The sequence below is a fragment of the Phoca vitulina genome, unplaced genomic scaffold (assembly GCF_004348235.1).
Source record: "Phoca vitulina isolate PV1807 unplaced genomic scaffold, GSC_HSeal_1.0 scaffold8, whole genome shotgun sequence".
Classification (NCBI taxonomy): Eukaryota; Metazoa; Chordata; class Mammalia; order Carnivora; family Phocidae; genus Phoca; species Phoca vitulina.
Window position 1 is genome coordinate 75,374,828 of NW_022589711.1, and position 11,104 is coordinate 75,385,931.

At 33.3% G+C, this 11,104-nt stretch overlaps 1 long non-coding RNA gene across 2 annotated transcripts in view; it reads right to left on the reverse strand.

Moving 5' to 3' along the window:
- LOC116634095 overlaps positions 1-11,104 on the reverse strand; it is a 354,995-nt gene that overhangs the window by 199,746 nt on the left and 144,145 nt on the right. For both annotated transcript variants that reach the window (XR_004299856.1, XR_004299855.1), the window contains exon 3: positions 7,504-7,658. This is a non-coding gene — a long non-coding RNA (uncharacterized LOC116634095). The remainder of the gene's footprint in view (positions 1-7,503; positions 7,659-11,104) is intronic.

Sequence of the window (11,104 nt, forward strand, 5' to 3'; positions counted from 1 at the left end):
ACACTGAAAGATTTTCATCAGAGATCAGTAACGAGGCAAGGATGTCCACTTTGGCACCTCTATTCCACGTAATACTGGACATTCTAGCCAGAGCAATTTTATAAAAAAAAAAAAAAAAAAAAAGGAAAGAAATAAAAGGCATCCAAAGTGAAAAGGAAGAAGTAAAATGATTTTTGTTCTCAGATTATATGACCTTATATGTAGAAAATCCAAAAGATTACATACACACACATACATAAGCCGTTAGAACTAATAAATGAGTTCAGCAGTATATATATATTATAGCAGAATATAAAGTCAACATACAAAGATCAGTTACATTTCTCTATGCTAAAAAACAATCTGAAAGGGAAATTACCAAAACAATTCCATTTCTAATAGCATCAAAAAGAATAAAATACTTAGGAATTAACTTAAGCAAGAAGATATCTGTAAAATGAAAAGTACAAAAACACTGCAGATATAAATAAATGGAATCACAACTTATGGTTATGAATTGGAAGACTCAATATTTTTACGATGTCAATGCTATCCAAAGCAATCTACAGATTCATGTAATACCTATCAAAATTCCAATGGTATTTTGTGAAGAAATAGAAAAACCCATTCTAAAATTCATGTGGAATCTCAAGGGACTCTGTATAGCCAAAATAATTTTGAAAATGAAAACCAAATTTGGAGAACTCACTTCCTGATATGAAAACTTACAACAAAGTTACAGTAATCAAAACAGTGTGGTACTAGCATAAAGGAAATGGAATAGAGTAGAACAACCCAGAAATAAACCTACGAATATATGGTCAAATGTTTTTTGACAAGGTGCCAAAACCATTCAATGGGGAAAAGATAGTCTTTTAACCAAACAGTGTGGGGGAAACTAAATATCCACATACAAGAGAATGAAGTAGGACCTTTATCTAATACCAGATGCAAAAATCAACTCAAAATGGATCAAATACATGAATATAAAATGAAAAACTATAAAACTCCTAGAAAGAAAACACAGGAGAAAAGCTGCAGGACATTGGATTTGGCAATAGTTTCTTAACACCAAAGGCACAGGCAACAAATGAAAAAAATAGACAAATTGTACTTTATGAAAATTTAAAAAATTACACAATAGAAGACACTACCAACAGAATAAAAATGAAAACCACAGAATTAGAGAAAATATTTGCAAACTATATATCTGATAAGGGATTAATATATAAAATATGTAGAAAACTTCTACAAGTCAACAATAGAAAACCAACAACCTGATTAAAAAAACAAAGGACTTCGATATTTCTCCAAAGAAGATATACAACAAATGTCCAATAAGCACATGAAAAAATGTTCAACATTACTAATAATTAGGGAAATGCAAATCAAAACTATAATGAGATGCCACCTCAGACCCATTAAGATGGCTACTATCAACGAAAATAAGAAAGAAAAGATGTATTGGCAATGATATAAAGTTGGAATCCCTGTGCACTGTTGATAGGAATGTAAAATTATAAAGCCACTGTGGAAAACCGTATGGTGGTTCCTCAAAAAATTAAAAATGGAAATGATCCAGCAATTCTGTTTTTGGTTACCTACCCAGAAGAACTGAAAGCAGGGTCTTAAAGAGATATTGGTAGTCATGTTTATAACAGCATTATTCATAATAGCAAAAACATGGAAGCAACCCAAGTGTCTATTGACAGATAAATAGATAAGCAAAATGTGGTATATACATACAGTGAATATTATTTAGCTTTAGAAAGAAAGGATATTCTGAAATAAGCTACAGCATAGATGAAACTTGAGGACATTATGATCGTGAAATAAGCCAGTCACATAAAGATAAACACTGCATGATTCTACTTATATGAAGTATCTGAAGTAGGCAGAATCACAGAAACCGAAAGTAACATGGTGGTTGGTTGCCAGGAGCTAGGAAGAGGAATGAGGAGTTATTTAGTGAGTATAGAGTTTCAGTTTTTCAAGATAAAAATAGTTCTGTAGATAGGTTGGATGGTGGTGATGGTTATACAACATTATGAATGTATTTAATACCACTGAATGTACAGTTAAAAATGATTAAGATGATAAATTTTATGTTAAATGTATTTTACCAAAATTAAAAGAAATGAAAAAAAAAAAGTAAGGTTTTCTTAAGGTTTCTTTTTCAAATTGAACAATATCCTCAAAGGGACTACGAAGGCCCTTTTTGCCCAATCTCAGATGATCAGAAGCAATCTTTAGCCATAAGGCCATCTGGAGGGTTTACGAACAGCAGCTAGGGACCAGAGGTTAATGGGAACACATGTTCCTCCCAGCTGGCATATCAAAATTAGTATAACAAAAATAAACCAACAAAACTCTCTTTTCATTATCTACTTTCTTTTCACGCATTTCCTCTGGAGCAATATGCAAATTTACTTTCCTGATAAAATCTCCTTCCCCTCTCCTCTGTTAAAAACTTATCATCCCCATAAGCTTGCCTCACCTTTAATATATTCATTATTCTTCAATACTCTTTTTTTCTTCCAAAATCTCCAAAGAATTTTTTAAAATGTACAATTATATTTCAATAATCAACCACTCTAAATTTTGGAATTATCAAGTATTGCTATTTAGGCAAACCTGAGGAGACAGCTGTCTCAGTCTTAATGTACTTCACAGAGATACCCATTTCACATTGCTTATTAGTTCCTGCATTTAAAATAAAGAATGCTGTTGATAGGTCATGGGGTTATGGATTTATTCATGAGATCTAGGCAGAAGATATGACCTTTCATATTTAGATTTAATTCAATGAACTACATCTCTTCCATTATTTTAAATCACTATTGTCAGAGCCCTGAGTCATCAATAAAAATGCAAATTGTTATTAGTATATCACTTACAAATGCAAACAAAGATATATTTTGTAAATACAACTATTATATCCATGGATAAAAGATTAAGTTTGTAAAGCTGAAGTGATCACATATACAAATATTCTTAACATATTAGTAATTTTATATTACTAATATTGGAAATTGGATTTTGTATGACTTAATATTAGTTAGGGTTTTATTCTATAGTAGCTCTGTGATTAGATTCCTAGGTTCAGTTCCCAGCTCTGCAACTTACATTTGTATGACCCTCACCAGTTAAGCCTCGGTGTCCTAATCTGTAAAATGTGTATTACACTTGTATTATCTCATAGGGTTTCTGTGAAAATAAAATGAAACATGATTTAGGAACTTAGCATAGTTTCTGATTTATCGTGAGTGCTCAATAAGTGTTGGCTGCTATTATTTTTAATGAACAAAAGAGACATTGTAAATCTGTAATTTTTCTTATTGAACATAAAAAATATGTTATATTTCCTAAAAATTATGATATAGCTCCTACAAAAATGTGCAAATATGGAGTTATAAAAGACAGGAAATATTTCTACATTACTCTTATTTGCCTGGTGCATGAATGAAAATGAATAGAGGCTGGCCTTAAGCAAAACTGTGAGGTCTCATACTTCTAATTCTTTCTACAAATCTTGCTTTATGGCTTACCTATACAGTTTTAGTCTCTGACTTACTATTTTTCTTCTCACTAGTCTTAAAACAACATTTATACCTGTTTTTCCTTCTTCAAGTCTATTTCCTAAATATATATCTATAGAAGGCAATACTAAGTACTTAATTTTATTCTATCAAGATCTTCACACTATCTTCTTTAGTTCCCTCTGTCTGTCCCTCCTCTCCATTCTCTAAATCTGCCTCAAGAAGTTTTACTTTTTTATTTTATTTTTTTAAAGATTTTATTTATTTATTTGACAGAGAGAGAGAGAGAGAGAGAGCGCATAACCAGGCAGAGGGACAGGGAGAAGCAGGCTTCTAGCTGAGCAGAGAGCCCGGTGCGGGGCTCAATCACAGGACCCTGGGATCATGACCTGAGCCAAAGGCAGACACTCAACCAACTGAGTCACCCAGGCACACTGTGCCTCAGGAAGTTTTAAACTGTGAACTCAGTCTACTTCTTCACAGAAGTTCAATGATCTGACTGCATAGGAAGCTGTTTTCCAACATTAAGGTCTTGTGTCTGCTTTTCTTTTATTGCTACTCCTTTCTTTTTTCTTTTTCTTTCTTTCTTTCTGTTTTTTTTTCTTTTACTTTTTCTCCATACAGTCTATGTATCAAGCAATCTGCTTAATAATTTCCTATTAGAAATCTCTGAACCCTTCTAGTCTTTGCTAGAGCTGTCAGCTGTCAGTATTAAAATATTCTCGTAAGATATATGGTCAATAAGCAATTATGTCATTGTGTTCTTCTTACTGCAGGTGATATTAGAAAGTCCAAAGTGTAGAGCCTTTTTGGGGAGTGAAGACTGCCACATTTGTGAATGGATAAGGCCAGTCCCATTGAAAAGTTCATGAATACAGGGAGTCCTAAGGACTGAAAATGGGTGGTCATCTAAAGTGGTCAGAAAGAAGAACAGACACTTGGTTAGTACATACTATTTGAAATCAAGCAGTTGAATTCTAGAATGAGAAACAGGGAAGAGACTATGCCAACATCATCTAAAGCCACAATGAAAGAAGAAAGAATATAGAAGTAAGGAATGAGGACAACTGAATAATATATAAGTTGGCTTGGTTAAAAGCATAAATTTAAGAAGACCCTGCAAAGCATTGTATTAGTAAAATAATTATCATGACATTGACATAGTGTGATAACCCAATTTTGTAAAGCAAATTATTATATTATATGCTAAGGTTACAAATATGACAGGATTCTTATCCTTAGTATGCTTATTGTCTAATAGAATGAATCAGCAAGTCTGTAAGCTTTATTTAATTTTGGAAAATTGTACCTTCTAAGTTAATGACACTAAATAGGAATTAAGCTGGATAAGTCAAAGATGATTTGCTATTTTGATGACCTGCAATACATTGGTGATATTATGAGAAAGAGTAAAATAATTCCACATGAATTCAAACCTTTAAAGCAATAAAATAAAAACAGAGGGACACCTGGGTGGCTCAGTCGGTTGAGTGGCTGCCTTCGGCTCAAGTCATGATCCCAGGACCCTGGGATCGAGTCCCGCGTCGGGCTCCTTGCTCGGGAAGCCTGCTTCTCCCTCTGCCTGCTGCTCCCCCTGCTTGTGCTCTCTCTCCATGTCTCTCTCTCTCTAATAAGTAAATAAAATCTTTTAAAAACAAAAAACCCCAGATATATTACACAAATATATAAGTATGTATTAATCTGAAATATATAATGCAAAAGATATTCTAAGTATAGAAGCATTTGAAGATATCAGAAAGAGCATGACCACTGTGATAGATTAAATTTTTGATTTCTACCATTTCTTACACATTAGTCAGATTCAACAAGCTGAAAAATATTTGTCATGAATATGACAAATGCTTAATATTAACTCATTAAAAAGCTTAAAAAACATTGCAAAGTTTATACTAATTTATCAATAGAAAAAGTTGCATGGATATTCAAAAGACAATTCACTGGGTAGGGAATGAAATGGCTGCTAAACATTTAAAATTTTAATCACATAATTCAAGAAAAGTTAATTTAAAGAACAATGATATGTTATTTCTCTTATTGATTTGCCAAAACTTAAAAAGACGGTGTTAGTCATTGATCAGGACATAAAAAGGAATCAATAGAAAAGGAAAAATTAAAGATAATAGGAGAAAAGTAAATGATGACAAATACCTTTTTAAGAAAATAAAAAAAGGATTTGAAATAGAGCTTAATTAAAGATATTTTCTTAAAGTGCTTTCTTTTCCTCAGATCTCATGGAAGGATGAAAAGCTCTATACGTCAAGGCAGTGATCCATCGAAATGAGGTAAAATGAGGGAGCCTAAGACAAGTGCTGCAATTAATAAAAGGAGGCTGCCAAAGAGGAGCAAGGAGGAAAGTTCTTTTTGGTTTTTGTTTGTAAATTTATGGTGAGCCAAGTTCGTTAGTGTGTAGGATCTTCTTCCACTCATCTACAGCAGCTGCTCTGTCATATCTACTTATAGGCTGGATGCTTAGGTGATTAGAGCTTAGTATTATGTCAGGGAAGGTCGTCAATAAAATAACGTATCTCAGAGGTCCTGGATGGAAGAGTTCACTGAAATGAGGGGAGTGCTAATATTTGAAGAAAAGGTGTTGAGCCCATAATAGTTCTGGGTGAAATGAAAATGCAATGATTTCTAAGGAGACTAGTATAAGTTGGGAAATATACAATTGGGAATTCTGCAGGCTGAGGTGATATCATGGTACCTTTAAATCACATCATTATGAGCTGGAGTAGTTCTTTTAATGCCTTCATTTTTACAGATGAACTAACTAAAACTTAACTGTTTTTTTGACTATGTTTCTTTTAGGTCTGTGGGAGGCTAAAGTTTAAATATGCTTATATTTCTTATAGGTACTTATATAAATCCAAAGGTCTATGCTTATTACAAATATAGCGCAAGGCTGGGGAGGTGCTCAAGTTCAAAAACTTAACTAGTTAAAAGGCCTTTTCTCAAGTCACTTGCCATGTTTCCCACCCTCACAGATTCACCTTTTAGTCTAGCTTTAACACTCTAAAGAATATCAACCCACTAATTAATGGATCCTAAATTTGCCCTTGATACTTATTAGTTATGTGACCTTAGGAAACTCATTTCATGCCTCTACACCTCAAATTTTTGGCCTGCAAAACTGAATATTATAAGTGTAATTTTGATAACATATATGAAAATACCTGATAAAGAGTAGAAGCTTGGTAAATAGTAGTGTCCTTTCTTCTCCCTCTCACCAGACCTTCACTGCTTAGAATCTCCTAGATTTTTTCCTCCGATCACTCTTTTTTTTTTAAGATTTTTAAGATTTTTTTTAAGTTTTTTTTTTTTTTAAAGATTTTATTTATTTATTTGAGAAAGAGAATGAGATAGAGCATGAGAAGGGGGAGGGTCAGAGGTAGAAGCAGACTCCCTGCTGAGCAGGGAGCCCGATGAGGGACTCGATCCTGGGACTCCGGGATCATGACCTGAGCTGAAGGCAGTCGCTTAACCAACTGAGCCACCCAGGCACCCTAAGTTTTTTTTTTTTTAGATTTTATTTATTTATTTGAGAGAGAGAGAGCACAAATAGGCAGAGAGGCAGGCAGAGGGAGAAGGAGAAGCAGGCTCCCCAGTGAGCAGAGAGCCCGAGGTGGGGCTCGATCCCAGGATCCCCAGGACCACAACCCAAGCCACTGAAGGCAAACACTTAACCAACTGAGCCACCCAGATTCCCCCCCATCACTCTTTTTCACCTCTTCCCCAGGCCCACATATAGTGTCCTCTCAAATCACAAACCTCCTTTCCTGGAAGGACTCTTCTTTTCCTACAAGTTCTCCTTGGATCCCTCCCCAACAAAAACATTTTCCCCTTACCCTTATTTCCTCACCACCCTTCACCCTTTAAATACAATCTCTTTCGAAAGAAAATGTCAAACTCCTAAAAATTACCTTATTTCCTCTCAGTTCTAAGAGACTGCCAGTCTAGCACTCACCATGTGAGACCTCCTTCCAGAGATGCTTCGTCAGCGTAGTGCTTGTGGTTCCTTATGGTTTGCTTTGGCTCCCAGGTGCATAGAATTAGGGGTTAATTGAGGCTGAGAGGCACAGAGTCGTCAATAATTTCGCATGAAGTCCTTTTGGTTTGTTGCTGTGAAATGTAGAAAAGCAGCAATAAATAGTTTGAATGAATATGGATTACAATAGAGCAAAGTACATCCATAGAATAAAATCGAACGTTTAATTAGTGTGCTTTCAAGAATTTTAACTATTTGTAAGGAAATAGCAATTTCTCTGTAAGATGAAGAGATTGAAACTCATACACATTCTATACCAGTGCTAATAGAAATGCAATGTTAACTTATATGCAATTTTAAATTTTCTAGTAGCTATATTGAAAAAAATGTTTTAAATAAAATTCTTTTAATAACATATTTTATTTAATACACTATATCCAAAATATCATCTCAATCAATAAAAAATTATGAGACGTTACACTACTTTTTTGTACCAAGTCTTCCAAAGTCAGGAGTGATGATAGAGGATTAAAGATTAGCCTCCTACTTATATTAGCCTCCTACTCCCAAAGATATCCACATCCTAATCCCCGGAACCTTGAACAGTGGTTACCTCACTTGACAAAAAGGACTTCATAGATGTGATTAAATTAAAGAACTTGAGATGGAGAGATTATCCTGGATTATCTGAATGGGCTTTAAATGTAATCACATGTAAGCCTATGAGGGAAGCAGAGGGAGATTTCACCACAGAGGAAGAAAGGTAGACAATATGAAGCAGTGATGGGAGTAATGTGGCCATATGACAAGGAATGCTGGCAGCCCCTAGAAGCTGAAAAAGGCAAAAAACAAATTCTCCTCCAGAGTCTTCAGAGGGAATGTGTCCATGCACACGCCTTGCTACGGGCCCAGTGATACTTATTGTGGACTTCTGGCATCCAGAACTGTGAGAGAATACACTTCTGTTGTTTTAAACCACCAAGTTGGTGGTAATTTGTTACAGCAGCTACAAGAAACCAATACCCAAATCCTTTAGCATAAAGTAATAACATTACATTCTCTCCTTTGTTGTCAATGTCCAAAGACCTCCCAGAAACTGCTCAACAAGTATCAGTGCTGAAAATGTCTTACCTAATCTTTCATCTCACATGGTTTCAACTACTACCCATATGCTGAAAACTTCCAAATTTGTATTTCTATCTTACAACATGCTCTTGTACTCCAAAGCAATATTCACAAATATTTCCTTGTCATTGCCAACTGTATGTACCATAGTCATCAACAGCTAACCATGCCCAAGTTGAACTCATGATCGTAACTTAAAACTATCTCTTCCTTCCCTAGATGAGTTAATGAACCAGTGAACCATATCTAGGGGAACATATTTTATGCTGAATATTTATAACTAATTTTTCACTGATTGCTGGAATTTTCATCTTACAATAAACTCTTTTAGCAGCAAAGAACCAAAAAAATTAAAATCTAAGAAATAGGTGTTTAGTATAAAATCTATTACTAAAGGTTGCTATGAGTTGCACAGAATATCTGTAACTTTAATCATCTACTGTATGTGGAGCTATGATGTCACATGCCACAGGAAAACCAAATCTTCAGGGGGAAACAATAGCATTTAGTTAAAAATTTTAAAAAGAAAATCATGCCAGTAGATCTCAATTTAATTAATATAGAAAATGGGTATATATATATTACTCTGTGAAATATGGCTTTTCATTTAGATTAAATGACTATTCTAAATTAATTTCACTTTTCCAATCTCCAGTTTTCTTATGCATATACAAAAAGTATAGCAACAACTGTTCATGGGTTGGCTCTATTTTCCAAAGAACTTTGCAAAGGGTTAAATGATACATGGTTTAAATTGTCTCAAGTTATTTCAAATATAAAGTCAGTTTAATTCCAATAATAGTTATATTTTCATCTAATCAATGGTCTCTAAAGCTTTTGGAAGGTAATTATTCTACGGTGAAACATCTGAGATTACTGTGATTATAATTCTAAAATAGTTAAACTTCAACCTTGAAGACTAAAATGATAAGCTTTTACAAAGATAATGTAAATATTTGTAGATCACGAAGTCATAGTAAAGGCAATATTCTTTTTGAATTAAAAATGTACAGAGAGTGAATATATTTGGAATTTGTTTTATACACACAAACTTAATAATTACCTCCAAACAATTTCAGTATATTGCCAGTGTAATATGCCAAGCCGTAAACTATAGCTTCTGTACATACACAAAGCCACTTACACAGAGGCTTTGACACTTTGTCTTTTTTCCCCACCATCAATAAATTTATATAAATGTTTTAGCCTTTAAAGCAACCTTGTAAATCAATCTCAGTGTTCTACAATGGTATTGAACTATGTTGTAAAAGAGTTTTCTAAATTTTAGTTAACTTTCACTCTTTTGTTGGAAATCTTTTTTTAAAATGTCAAGTTTAATACCTTCAGAAAATTGAAACAAAACTTGGAAATAGAAGGAATAAATTTTTTTTCCTACGGAAACAAAAAAAATCTAGAAAATCAGATGATGAGAGTTCAAACAGGATACATAATTTATTTCTGAAAATCTACACTTGAGCTACACAATAACTTGTGTTCTGAGAAAAACTTTTAAAGGTTCTTTTTTTTAACTGAATAAATTAATATTCTGTTATAGGATAGAATGAAATTGAGACAGCCTTTGTTTATTGCAGCATCTAAGTTTGATGAGATAGTGAAAAGAATCATAGAGACATCTGATTTGATGAATTTTATTATATTGAAAACATTACTTTGAATAAAGGAAAAAAACAGTGCTTGTAAAAATACTTGAACTAAAATTTTTATGTATTTCAATAAAAAACATAGAATGAAGATCTTTTATTTAGCAGAATTAACTCTGAGTTTACATGTACTTTAGGAAAAATACAGAAGACTTTTCTCAATTAAAAATATTTCTGGCCTACAGAGCTGTAACAATAGAGGCAGTCAACTACTTCAAATTTATTAACCATAAAATACAACTTTGAAAAACACTGCAAGCAATTTTATTTAAAAAATCATCTGGACACATGAAAAAATATGTTCTATAGTGACATACTTTGAGAGGCAGATACTGCTTAGAAACTGATTAAAGTATATAAATGTAAACCAAAGACAGTAATTCTACTTATGTAATTTTTCAATGTTTTGTTTTGCTTTGATATACACAAATACACATTTTTACTTGTACAAATAATTTTATTTTTAAAAAGTTTTAAATAAAAGTATGTATTCACTAATATAAAAGCAACAAATTCATTAAGATATAAATGTCAACATTATAAAAGTTTGATTATTTTAGAACCCTCTTTCACTTTCATAAGTTTTCTGATTTGTATAAAAAAATACAGTCTTCTTATTCAAAACTGAAATCATAGAGCCATCTGGCAGATCTTCCCTCTCTCTCAGGGTCCTGACCTCACATGCAATAGATTACTATATCCGTACCAATTTTTTCACATTTCTTTCTTTCCTTCCTTCCTTCCTTCCTTCCTTCCTTCCTTCCTTCCTTCCTTCCTTCCTTCCTTCCTTCCTT